Here is a 12,339-nt window from a genome sequence, read left to right as displayed (position 1 = left end):
TGATATTTCTCCCAGCAATCATAATTCCAGCTTATGCTTAATCCAGCCCAGCATTTCACATGATGTACTCTGTTGCTGCTGCCAAGTCACTTCAGTCATGTCCAACTCTGTGCGACCCAATAGACCGCAGCCCACCAGGCTCCCCCGTCACTGGGATTCTCCAGGCAAGAACACTGGAGTGGGTTGCCATTTCCTTCTCCAATGCATGAAGTGAAAAGTGAAAGGGAGGTCACTCAGTCGTACCCGACTCTTCGCGACCCCATGGACTGCAGCCTACCAGGCTCCTCCATCCATGGTATTTTCCAGGCAAGAGTACTGGAGTGGGGTGCCATTGTACTCTGTATATAAGTTAAATAAGCCAGGTAACAATATACATCCTTGTCATACTCCTATCCCAATTTTGAACCAGTCAGTTGTTACATGTCTTTCTAGATTCCATATATATTGTTTGATTTGACAGAATAACATTGAAATATATACATTACCATATGTGAAATAGATAGCCCGTGGGAGTTTGATGTAAGAACTTTGATGGTAGGGAACCCAAAGCCGGTGCTTTGTGACAACCTAGAGGGGTGGCAAGAGGAGGGAGGTGAGAGGGGGTTTCAAGGGTTAGGGGACATATGTATACTTATGGCCAATTCATATTGATGTATGATAAAAACCATCACAATATTGTATAGTAATTATCATCTAATTTTAAAAATTTTTAATGGAAAAAACGGTAACTATAAACAGCTTGGAAGTTGGATCCCACCATTTCTTAACTCTAGGAGAACACAGAGGGGATGAAGCTTTTCCTACCCTGGAAGAGGCAACATTCACAAACAGGATTCCCCGTTAAAGAGTAAATCTCATATCCTTTAACTTTATTCCCTGATATGTCCGTAGTGCATTTCTGTGTTCAAAAGCCAGATTCTCATGGGGAGCAGCCATATCTTTTTCATGTCTTAACCCAACATTTACCACTAGACTTGAGCCATAATAGGGGTTTCATAAATGTGCATAGAAACAAAAAATTCACTTTGCTAGGCACTGGCAAATTCAAAGATATAAAAGACAGGTTTGTCCTTAAAAGTCTCAAAGCCTGATTGGGTGAAAAATGAGAATGTAATGGATTTGAATAAGACAAGGTGTACTAAGCATAAGGTACCCATGCAAGGACCTTTCCTGTTTGTGAAGCACTAAATCAAGTCCAGCTTTTATTTGATTTTCAGGACATCTAATGATATTGGCATAGCAGATTTGCTAGCTTCATTTTACAGACATAAAATCAGACATAAAAATTACTTGTGATGCACAGGGTAGAAAGATTTAAGTTACATGATTGTCAGTGACAGAGCCTGGACTGGCTCTGAACCCCAGGTCTGGGCTCTTCCTATGGCATCTCTGCAGTGTTCCGGGATGAACGCTGTTAGCATGTTCTCTGAACACCATAGGAGGTAAAACAGACTAAACGGGTTAAAAAAAAGTGCTTTCTCATTCTCTCTTCTAACCACACTGAATTTGTGTAACAAGTTTAAACATAAAAGAATAGAGAGAGCTTCTAAGTGTCTCAAGTTTAGACAAATGTAAAATTAGTCAGTGACTAAGTTACAACCAGAATCTAAGACTCCTTGACTACCACTCCCCCTTTTGCCTTCTCTCTGGCCCTAAAAAAGTGACAGTCATAGCATCCCTGGATAGTAAGAATAAAAGAAACCTTACATGGTGTACATTTCCACCCATGCAAATAGCTTTTCCTTATACACCTCCAATGAAAACATACCACTTCCCACAGTGAAATGTAGGTCATTCAATATTACCTATTATAGGTCTTTGTGTCATAAACAAACAGAACTATGATTCCCTGGTCTGTCCACTCATTGGTTCTGCATTGGTTCGATTTTATTCTGTTTTCCTGGGTACCTGACATATGCCAAGCACCTCATAGACAGGCAGTATTGTTACATTCATTTTGCAAACAAAGAAACTGGGCCTTTGAGAGGTTAGAAAACTTGTTCAAGGTCATATCTGGGAAGAGACAAGATCAGCTCTGCTGTTCTTAAATATCAGTACAGTGCTGTCTGTGGCTGGCACTTAAGAGACACACAGGTGAAAATGCAAGCCTTCCTCCAGACAGAGCAGACAGGACCAGTTTTGCAGACATGGTTCCCTCTACACCACTCTCCTGTTTGACAAGTCTGTAAATGTTCAAGAGCTCTCAATCCAACATACGAGGTTAATTAATAATATGTAAAAGTTTATAGTTTATACAGTATAATCTCATAAACATTTATTAGTATGCTAATAGAGAATAATGGCCATGTGAGCATAAAATGAGATGGGGGCTGAAGTGATGGAGCAAAAGAGCTGTCAGAAATTCTGTGGTATCGTTTTCTCCAGCAAGGGTATTACAGAGGTGATCTCCTGACAGATTCATTTTCCTGGTTGCACCTCTGGAAGACTGCGATAGGGTTGAAAAGATGCTGGACTTGGGTTCTGTTGATCTGGGTTCTAGTCCCGAATCTGTCCTTAAAGAAGGAAAGGGAACTGATCTTTATTGAAACCTACTCTTTGCCAGTGTTCTACTAGGCACTTCCCCAGCGATTTCTCCAACTGTTCCACCTGGGTGAGCTCAAGCAATTACTTGGCACAGTACAAATAGTCAAACATATTTATTCAATTATGCTGAGTTGAAATCACTCCCCTTCTCTGGGCTGTTTTCTCATTCTGTCTCTAAGACTCCAAGAAAGTCTTCCACCATCTCTCCCAAATACATTAGGCAAGTGACAAAATTTAAATCATTCCACTTTTTTAAAATCTAACACAGGCTGGTTTAATGCAAGAGACAACAGCTAGAGTCTTGTCAACCACTGCCCTCATTGGCCACAGGCAAGTCACGTGATACAATGTACTACAGTCAGTTTCCTCATAGAAAGTAGAGGTAAAGATGTCAAGGCAGAAGAAAGTCATGAACTGTGTGGAAGTGTTTAGAAACACATACACGTGCATTTGTCTCTCTGCACAACAACTGGCTACCAATTACAAGCAAGCTCTCAGGCTGGGACGCTGGGGACATAAACATGACTAAGACCTGCTGCTGCTGCTGCTAAGTCGCTTCAGTCGTGTTCGACTACGTGCGACCCCATAGAGGGCAGCCCACCAGGCTCTGCCGTCCCTGGAATTCTCCAGGCAAGAACACTGGAGTGGGTTGCCATTTCCTTCTCCATTGTGTGAAAGTGAAAAGTGAAGTCGCTCAGTCGCGTCCAACTCATAGCAACCCCCTGGACTGCAGCCCACCAGGCTCCCCCATCCATGGGATTTTCTAGGCAAGAGTACTGGAGTGGCTTGCCATTGCCTTCTCCGTGACTAAAACCAGATTTATATATTTAAGATGTTTACAATGTACATGTGATAGAGATGGAAAGGTGTGAAGTAACCCTGAAACAAATAAAGTTATAAATAAGTTTCTGTAGAAAGTATAATTCATTTCATTTGGATGGGATTTTCTTTAGAGAACAGTTCACTAAGGAGAAGGATTATATTTTTAATTTAGCCATGGAAGATGAGCAGACCATTTTGCAATGTGACTATTTTTTTACTCTCACCTTATGATTACAATGCATTTGGAGATTATCTATTTTAACTACCATACAGTATTTCATTTTATGAAACCACAGCATATTTTTATTTACTAAGGGACAAATAAGCTGTTACCATTTTGCACTATTAGGTTGACTGTCCTGATCCATGCCTCAACCACATTGGAGCTCTTTCCCTACCATAGACAATTACTAGTGGAATGACTGGTATGTGTTACTTACCAAGTACTGTCAAATGGCTCCCCAGTGGATATGGGCAGATTAATACAATTATTCAAAATATAAAATCACATAAACAGTGTTATGTATTATTTGTGGATACATTTAAATATAATAAAATTGCATTGGAAATGATTATATACTAGCTTCACCACAGTGCTTACCTCCAGGGTAAGGGCAAGGAAAAAGAAAAGAACTTTTGCAAATGCCAACCTCTCTGAGTTTCTGGCAAAGAATTTCTGTACTTTTCTGGATGGAAATCTGAACTAGTTCATAATTAATCCTATTTAAATTAGAAGATCCACATCAAGGTGAGAAATGGGGAGCAGTAGGACCGAGGAGCCTGGTGGGCTGCAGTCCATAGGGTCGCTAGTGTCAGGCACGACTGAGCGACTTCACTTTCACTTTTCACATTCATGCATTGGAGAAGGAAATGGCAACCCACTCCAGTGTTCTTGCCTGGAGAATTCCAGGGACGGCAGAGCCTGGTGGGCTGCCCTCTATGGGGTCGCACCGAGTCGAACACGACTGAAGCGACTTAGCAGCAGCAGCAGGCTTTCTAGGCTGAGGAAATGGCATACCCAGGAGCAAAGAATAATGTAAGCATAGCCGGTCCCAGGAGTGGTCCAGGTGTAGCACAAACATCACTGTGACTGGCGTGAAAGATGCTGCGCTGAGAAAGAGAATGCGACAGGTCAGCGGGATTCAGCCACTCAGAGGTGTCTGGACCATGTTCGGAAATCAATAGAGAACCTCTGAAGCTATCTGCGACCCGTAAGCCTGCGTGCTTCTAGCCGGTCTCCGGCATTATCTGGACAGCACCAAGGTCGCTCGCCACCCACCCCTCTGCCCCTCCCCTCTTCACGCATCTTCTGACCTCTCGCGAGATGCTGCAGTCAGAGCTAGAGAGCCAGGCACTTGGTAGCCGGCGGGGCCCCCTCCGTGGCAGCCTTTAGAGATGAGTCAGCTCAGGGCTGCTAACGTGGAAAATGCACATTGTCTCATGAACAGGTGTGAGAATTGGAGGAGCTCTGAGCCAGAGCCGTCCTAAGCTCGATGAGAGTTCAAACAATCACCAGAGCCAGCAAGAAGAAAATTGTCTCATAAAACTTTCCATTGATTTTAGTTGGACCCTTATATTTAAATTCCCGTGGGACCAGATTGCTTTTAGCATGATTAATACCCCTGCCTTCCCCAATGCTCCTTGCTCACTCTCTCTCTCTCTCCCTGTAACACACATATACAGACACACTGCAGACTCACAGCCTCTGACACACTCAGCCCTCCTCTCCAATGAGGACGTGAACACACAGAGACCCAGCATCTCTGCCTGAGTGCTTCTCCAACTCCTTCTACAGGGGGTTAAATGTTTCCCTTGTCAGGAAACTTCGAGTCGGTTTCCTTTTGTAATGTATTTTTCACACTTATCTCAAATCTGGCTAGGCTTTGCCTTATGACCAAAATTTTCCCTTGAAAACACCCTGGCTTTTCTTAACCCAGAGCACAGGCCCTGCATCAATCATGGAGCCGATGACTGGTGGGTCGGCTCCATGAACCAAAACAAGCTACTCAGCAGTTTGTACTCAGCCCCGCCAGGGCTCTCCAGGGTTCACAAGGGAGAGAAGACATCGTGCACCCACCCAACCGGGTGCAAACCTGGGGGCCTGAGGCAGGAGGGGGCTTCTCAGACTTATAAAGGATCCCACACAGTGCCCAGGGGAACGCTGGGAACCAGGAGGGGCAGGGTTACCTGGCATGCCCTGCAGCTGGAAACAAACTCCAAATGAACTGACATGCAGAAAATGGTCCCTGAGGATCCAGTTTCCCAGCAGACATCAGCCTTCAGGACTTGTTATTTTGGGGGGAAATTAGTGAGTGTAATAAGAAGGGAAAACAACCATAATCATTCTCTTTCAAAGGCACCCAGCTTAGCACAGACATTAGCTCACGTTTACTACCATGTGGGAAATCCACTTCTCAGTCAAGGAGGCCTCTCTGCCAGGTAACACATGCTGCCGCTCTTCAAGCCTTCTTCCACCCCCAAGGCTCCCCATCCTCTCTTCCAGTTCTTAGTCTTTACCTGAACCTACCAAAAGAAGACAGATTCCAGGGGGTAAGAGAGTACTGTGGAGAAGGCCACACTGTCCAGAAATGATTCAGGGTCCCTTTAGCAGTAGAAACCAAAGGCCAAGAAGAAGAGTTGGCAAGAGTTGACTTAGTGGAGTCGTGTAGAGGAGTGGAGCTCCATCCATCCCATGGCACTTTGGGAGATGTGAGCCCAAGCTCCATCAGGCCTTCACCTACCACTGGGATGGCCGTGGCCTCGCCATTTCAGCATTCCTATAGCTCATTCCAAACACCTGTGTCCTTACTGACCTTTCCTTCTACAGAGATCCTTTCTCCCCAGATGGGGTCGATGGAATTTGAAAGCCCAAACTTTTCTTCCATCTTCTCTACAGCTCTAGGCACAGTTCCCAGCACATGATAAATGCCTAGTAAATTGTTTGATGGGTTGAAGTGCCTTGGAAATGAGGTGTGAACAAAAAGATGGTCCTGGGATGTTTACTCTGTCTGGAAGAGTCTTATAAAGCATACAGTCCAGAGTTGGGTTGTGTCGGTGAGCTAATCCACCATCGCAGTAGTTCAGATCCAAACACGGTGACCCAGGGTGGACCTTCTCTTGCCTCAGTGATGCCCCTGAGAATGCCATGGAACATCTGAGGGTCTTTAATGCACTATCTCTTTTGCAAAGCAGGGTGGTAAAGAGCAGGGATAATGGGCATCAGGCTGCTTTGGGTTCAAATTCCAGCTTTACCTCCTACCAATTGAGTAACCTTGAGGCTCACCTATCTCATTGCTAAAATGGAGTTATGAAGAGTTTGTACCTCATAGGGCTGATGTGAAATCAGGTGCCTTGTTACATTTAAATCTGTAAATAAATATGTGGGTATTCATATATATTCATATGTATGTGAATATGATATATATATGAATAGTGGCTGCCATAACCTGACAGTAAATATCTACCATATGCCAGGCACTGCTCTAATTGCTCAAAATACAGCAAGGAATAAAAACAACAGACAAAAAAATCCATGTCCTCATGAAGCTAATAGTCTATTGAGGACATCACCCTAAAGCAATATGAGTGACCCTCATAATTAGTTTTTTATGATTATTTCTAGAGCATCACCCTTGGTTTCCCCTACTGGCCTGTATCTCCAGATCTGGCAAAGTTCCAGGCACACAATGGTTATTCAGTAACCAGCTTTCAAATAGACAATGACTAGATGAATCCATAATTAGAATATTGCCATAGTTGTCTTAGTTTCAAAATTATATTAGGCAACAAGTAGAGTCGGACACGACTGAGCGACTTCACTTTCACTTTTCACTTTCATGCATTGGAGAAGGAAATGGCAACCCACTCCAGTGTTCTTGCCTGAGAATCCCAAGGATGGGGGAGCCTGGTGGGCTGCGTCTATGGGGTCACACAGAGTCGGACACAACTAAAGTGACTTAGCATAGCATAGCATAGCACCGAGCCTTGGTCTAGGGGTTTAAACTAACTGAGGACTCAGGCCTCAGCAATCCTACAAGGCCAGGAGTATTATTATCCCTAGTACACAGATGAGAAAACTGAGACAGACATAGGCTAGAAACATTGCTCAAGACCACCTAGCCAGAGCTCACGTTCATCTGCTCAGGCCATCCTGCTTCTCAGTAGGACAGAATAGGCCAGGTTTTTTAAAAGCACAGTGGACACTCTTCCTGTGACTAGGAGGAAACTAGCCAGCACTTGGACAATTGTAGCCACTTAAGTCACCTGCCTGGCCTTGGTCCTACCCCACCTGCACAAAGTAGCCAGAGATGACCACCCTAAGTGACAGAACTGATCCAGTCACCTGGTCATGTCCGTGCTTGAACACCCATTACCACCACCTTCCCTGTGAGTCTTTGTTGTCTTTAAAGTGTTTTTCAGATTTTTTATAAAAAATATTTATTTGTTTGTTTGTTTGGCTGTGCCAGGTCTTAGTTGTAGGACTTGAGGTCTTTAGTTGCAGCGTGCAAACTCTTAGTTGTGGGATGTGGGACCTAGCTCCCGAACCAGGGATCTAAGCCAGACCCCCTGCATTGGGAACTTGGAGTCTTAGCCATTGGACCACCAGAGAAGTCCCTAGATATTTTTTGACCTTTATCCACAGTAAGAAATACATTTCACATGGTAACTCAGTACATGTGCTATGTGCTCAGGGGCTTAGTCGTGACCCTTTGTGACCCCATGGACTACAGCCCACCAGGCTCCTCTGTCTGTGGGATTCTCCAGGGAAAAATAGTAGATTGCCACTTCCTTCTCCAGGGGATCTTCCAAACCCAGGGATCAAACTGGCATCTCTTATGTCTCCTGCATTGGCAGGCGAATTCTTTACCCCTAGTGCCACCTGGGAAACCCTAACTCAGCCCTACCCCAACGTACAAATGAAATAAAAGCCTCTCTAAACAGTACCTGGCCCTCTTTTGGCTATGTATCTTAGGCTGGGTATTTACATTTTCTCTTTCAGACCCCCTCTGCCCTCTCCACCCTGCCCTGCTCTGACTTCAAAAGCCTATTTCAACAACTTAGTGGCATGTGACCTTGGGCAAGTTATTTAACCTCTCGAAGCCTCAGTTTTCTTCCCTGGTTAAAAAAAAAAAAAAATGGGGATGATAATAATAACACCCAGCATAGAAGACAAAATGAAATGGTACATAAATTCTTAGAGTATGCCTGAATATAGCCACACTCAGAGAAATGTTAGCAAGGGCTATAATTATTTTGAGTAGACACGACCATAAATGTGCATTAATTTTCGTGAAGTTGCTTTAGTGCCTCGCTCTGATTTAGCAAAGAGGCCTCAGACACAGGCTGTGTGTCTACAGTCTTGGAGCCACATGATCAAAATGACCGTTTTAGAACAAAAGCCACCATCGTGTTGTTTGAGGCCGTTCTTGAAACAGATTCAGATCGATGGCCCTACAGATCTCAGTGGTCCCCAACTGCTTATTGGAAGATGACTTCTCAACTGAAGAGCAGTTTCTTCTCTGGCAGTGCCTCACTGTGCCCAGAGTCAGAAATCGAAGCCAGTGATAATCCTAGCAGACTCGCCTAATGACGTGTTTCAGGGTCCTGGGGAGCGAGGCACCCGTAACATGGGTCTCCCGTGTGAGACGTGCTTCGGCAGCAGCACAAGCAAGAGCTTTTTATTCTCCAGAATTTGGGTTTATTCCCCAAAGGCAGACACCCAGGTTAACAGCCAAGTTCCAAAAGGTGCCAAAGCAGACTATTAGGAAAAAAGAGAAATCCCAGGTTACAAGTCACTTGGAAGGCAGTTTAATTATAAAATGTGTGAAGCTGAGTTTTAAATGTGAAGGTTCATATGGGCTGTTTCCTAGGACTCTTTGAAAAGTGTTAACTAGTTATCGTTACATGAAATTTATGAATGTACACACCCCAGGGCTGTATATTATTTCCTAGGCCCTTCAAAAATTTGAAGTAACAAGGAGCTGGTATTCACTATTTAAACATTCCAATGCCAGCATCAAATTGAAGGCAAAGACCCTGAATGCAAACATTTATATCAATAGTCGGATCACCAAAAAACTCTTCTAACTTTGGACAGTGCTTAGCATCCTTACATAATATTTACAGCCACCTTCTTACCGGACCAACAATGTGAACTTTCTTCCTATCTACCCAGCACACACACACAAACACAATTGCATTTTGAAAAGATAATTTTTGCTGATAGAAACTGCCTGGCCCAAGATGCATTGGTGCAGAAGATTAGCCACCAAGCGTCCCAAAAAACTCCACCCCAACCGAAAACCAACTCCCTCCAGTCACAATAGTGAGGATGGGATCACAGCCCTTGCTGTCACTCACCCTCTTACCACCTGCCACCCTGTGAGATCAAGGGAAAGGGCCAGGAAACCTTGACAGATGGTACCAGAGCCCACCTTTCTGTAAACCCACATTTGAATTTTCATCCCGCAGATAGGCTGGGGGCAGGGCAGCACAGCAGGGGCCGGTGGGCGGGGGGAGCTGGGAGGAGAGTGTGGGCATCAAAGAGGAATAGATATTGGTCCCCTCCCTCAACCTGGTCACCAAGCAATAAGGGACAAATTAAGGCGCCTCCAGGGGAGAAGCTCTAATTTGTTGTTGTTTTGAGTGTTGTTTAGTCACTAAGTCATGTCCGACTCTTTGCGACACCAGGGACTGCAGTGCGCCAGGCTTTCCTGTCTTTCACTTTCTCCCACAGTTTGTTCAAACTCATGTCCATTGAGTCAGTGATGCCATCCAACTATCTCATCCTCTGTCACCCCCTTCTCCTCCTGCCCTCAGTCTTTCCCAGCATCAGGGTCTTTTCCACATCAGGTGGCCAAAGAATTGGAGCTTCAGTTTCAGCATCATCCCTTTTAATGAATATTCTGAAGTTGATTTCCTTTAGGATTTGTAGCTTTTGCCAATTTCCATCATGTAAATACTCCCACTATGACCAATTTCAAGCTGCCAACATGACATCCCAGAACAGAGAGTTGGGCAAAGATGCCCAGTGGCGCCCCAGTACATGGTACCTCCACCATACAGGTACAGTAACCTCAAGACTATAGATCTTAATAAATGTGAGCAGTGCAGTTTCTCAGATTTCTGTGGCACATGGTAAAATGTAATAAAATAATTTGGAAGCAATGAATTTTGAGTACTTATTAACTCTAAGTGTCGTATATCTGATTGCAAATTGAGATGATTTAAGTTTTAAAGGTGGTTATGTTTAACAACCAGCACACAAAATTCCTGCAACCTTTAACAATTGGCTTTTATGGGTGGCGGCACTCCACTCCAGCCCATTGCTGGATGGACCTCACTTGGACAGAGGGTTGACCAGGGCGCCTCAGGGCCAGGGCAGGGATTCAAGAGGCCAGATGTGAGCAGAGAACTTACCTGAAGCCATCTGAAGTGCAAGAGCTAGGAGTGCAGTCCAAGCCAAATTTTACAGAGAGCTGAAAGCCAGACACAGAGGAGACAAAGTACTAACAGCAGTCCAGAAGAGCCAGAGGCCAACTGCACAAAGAAGGTGCAGAGCAGAGTTGACTTAGGGCCAAAATTTGGTCGGACAGAGAACAAAGAGAATGATTCGGGAACAAGTAAGGAGGTTTTTGGAATGCAAAAGGAACTCTGAGAGATGGTGCAGCTCACGTTTATTAATGAATGCTCTTGATCATCATTCATGAGCACTTCATAATCATTATGGGGCCCTCCACATAGACAAGGTGCTGGTGTAAATGCTTTGCATGCTTTATCTCACTTCTGATAGCTCCATTTCACAGATGAGACAGACAGCCCAACTCCAGAGTCTGTGGTGGCCCCTCCAAAGCTCTGCAGCTGCACAGGTATGCTGCTGCTGCTAAGTCGCTTCAGTCACGTCCGACTCTGTGCGACTCCATAGATGGCAGCCCACCAGGCTCCCCCATCCCTGGGATTCTCCAGGCAAGAACACTGGAGTTGCCATTTCCTTCTCCAATGCATGAAAGTGTGTGCTAGGCTTCTTTAAAATATTCTGCGGAAAAACAAACAGTATGTGAAGAAACACTAAAAGTAGAACAAATATGTGTTTTTCCAGCCTGTGTTCAAATGGATGGTGGTGGTTTAGTCACTAAGTCGAGTCCAGCTGTTTGCAACCCCCATGGACTGTAGCCCACCAGGCTCCTCTGTCCATCAGATTTCCCAGGCAAGAATACTGGAGTAGGTTGCCATTTCCTTCTCCAGGAGATCCTCCTGATCTAGGGATCGAACCCATATCTCCTGCATTGCAGACAGATTCTTTACTGCTGAGCCCCCAGGGAAGCCCCCTGTGTTCAAATAGTTGGTTCAATATAATATCTGTGTTAGGAGGTATCACCACACATTGCCTATGGGTGAGGAGGAGGGTTAAATTAAGCAGTGGTTGATCTTGCCTTTTGGTGACCCAGATGCACTGTGAGTACTCTGCGGGGAGGAGGGTCAACTATAGTTCCTGCCCTCCTGAAGCTCCAATCTTTACTCCTTCATTCACACACGTTCAGCCCCTTTGATTTGACACCATTAGCAGTCCTTGCTTCCTGAGTCTCCTTTCTTTAAACACAACAACTTTGGTTCCTCTTGCTCCAAGGCCCAGGGCACACAAGTCAGTCCACCTTGCAGGCTGGGCCCACTTTGCAGCCCAGCCTGGGAAGACACTGGGTCCTTGTTTATGAGCATCTTGAGAGGGGAAATTCTAGTTTATGAGCATCTTGAGACTGTACAGATTTTTTCCAGAGGACCTAGCAAAATGCCCAGGACCATAAATAGGCGCTGAACTAAATACAAGGCTGCCAGAGCAGGGGGAAGACATTACCACAATGCCTTCTCATTTTATGAGTCATTGCATGGGACATGGGCCAATGGCCCCTCTTCCCTTAGGAAGTGACCTTCTAACCAGAATGACACAGTACTGCACGTTCCCCAACCGGGAACCAC

General features: G+C 44.9%; 1 long non-coding RNA gene across 2 annotated transcripts in view; it reads right to left on the bottom strand.

Annotated features, from left to right (window-relative positions):
• LOC129656215 (uncharacterized) overlaps nucleotides 1-6,146 on the bottom strand; it is a 34,297-nt gene extending 28,151 nt beyond the window's left edge. For both annotated transcript variants that reach the window (XR_008716270.1, XR_008716269.1), the window contains exons 1-2: nucleotides 5,894-6,146; nucleotides 486-567 (exon numbers count right to left, since the gene is read on the bottom strand). This is a non-coding gene — a long non-coding RNA (uncharacterized LOC129656215). The remainder of the gene's footprint in view (nucleotides 1-485; nucleotides 568-5,893) is intronic.
• Between the last annotated feature and the right edge of the window lie 6,193 nt (nucleotides 6,147-12,339).

Source organism: Bubalus kerabau, chromosome 6, assembly GCF_029407905.1.
Source record: "Bubalus kerabau isolate K-KA32 ecotype Philippines breed swamp buffalo chromosome 6, PCC_UOA_SB_1v2, whole genome shotgun sequence".
In the NCBI taxonomy this organism is placed as follows: Eukaryota; Metazoa; Chordata; class Mammalia; order Artiodactyla; family Bovidae; genus Bubalus; species Bubalus kerabau.
The sequence above is the reverse complement of the archived record's forward strand: the minus strand, read 5'-3'. Positions and strand labels throughout refer to the sequence as shown.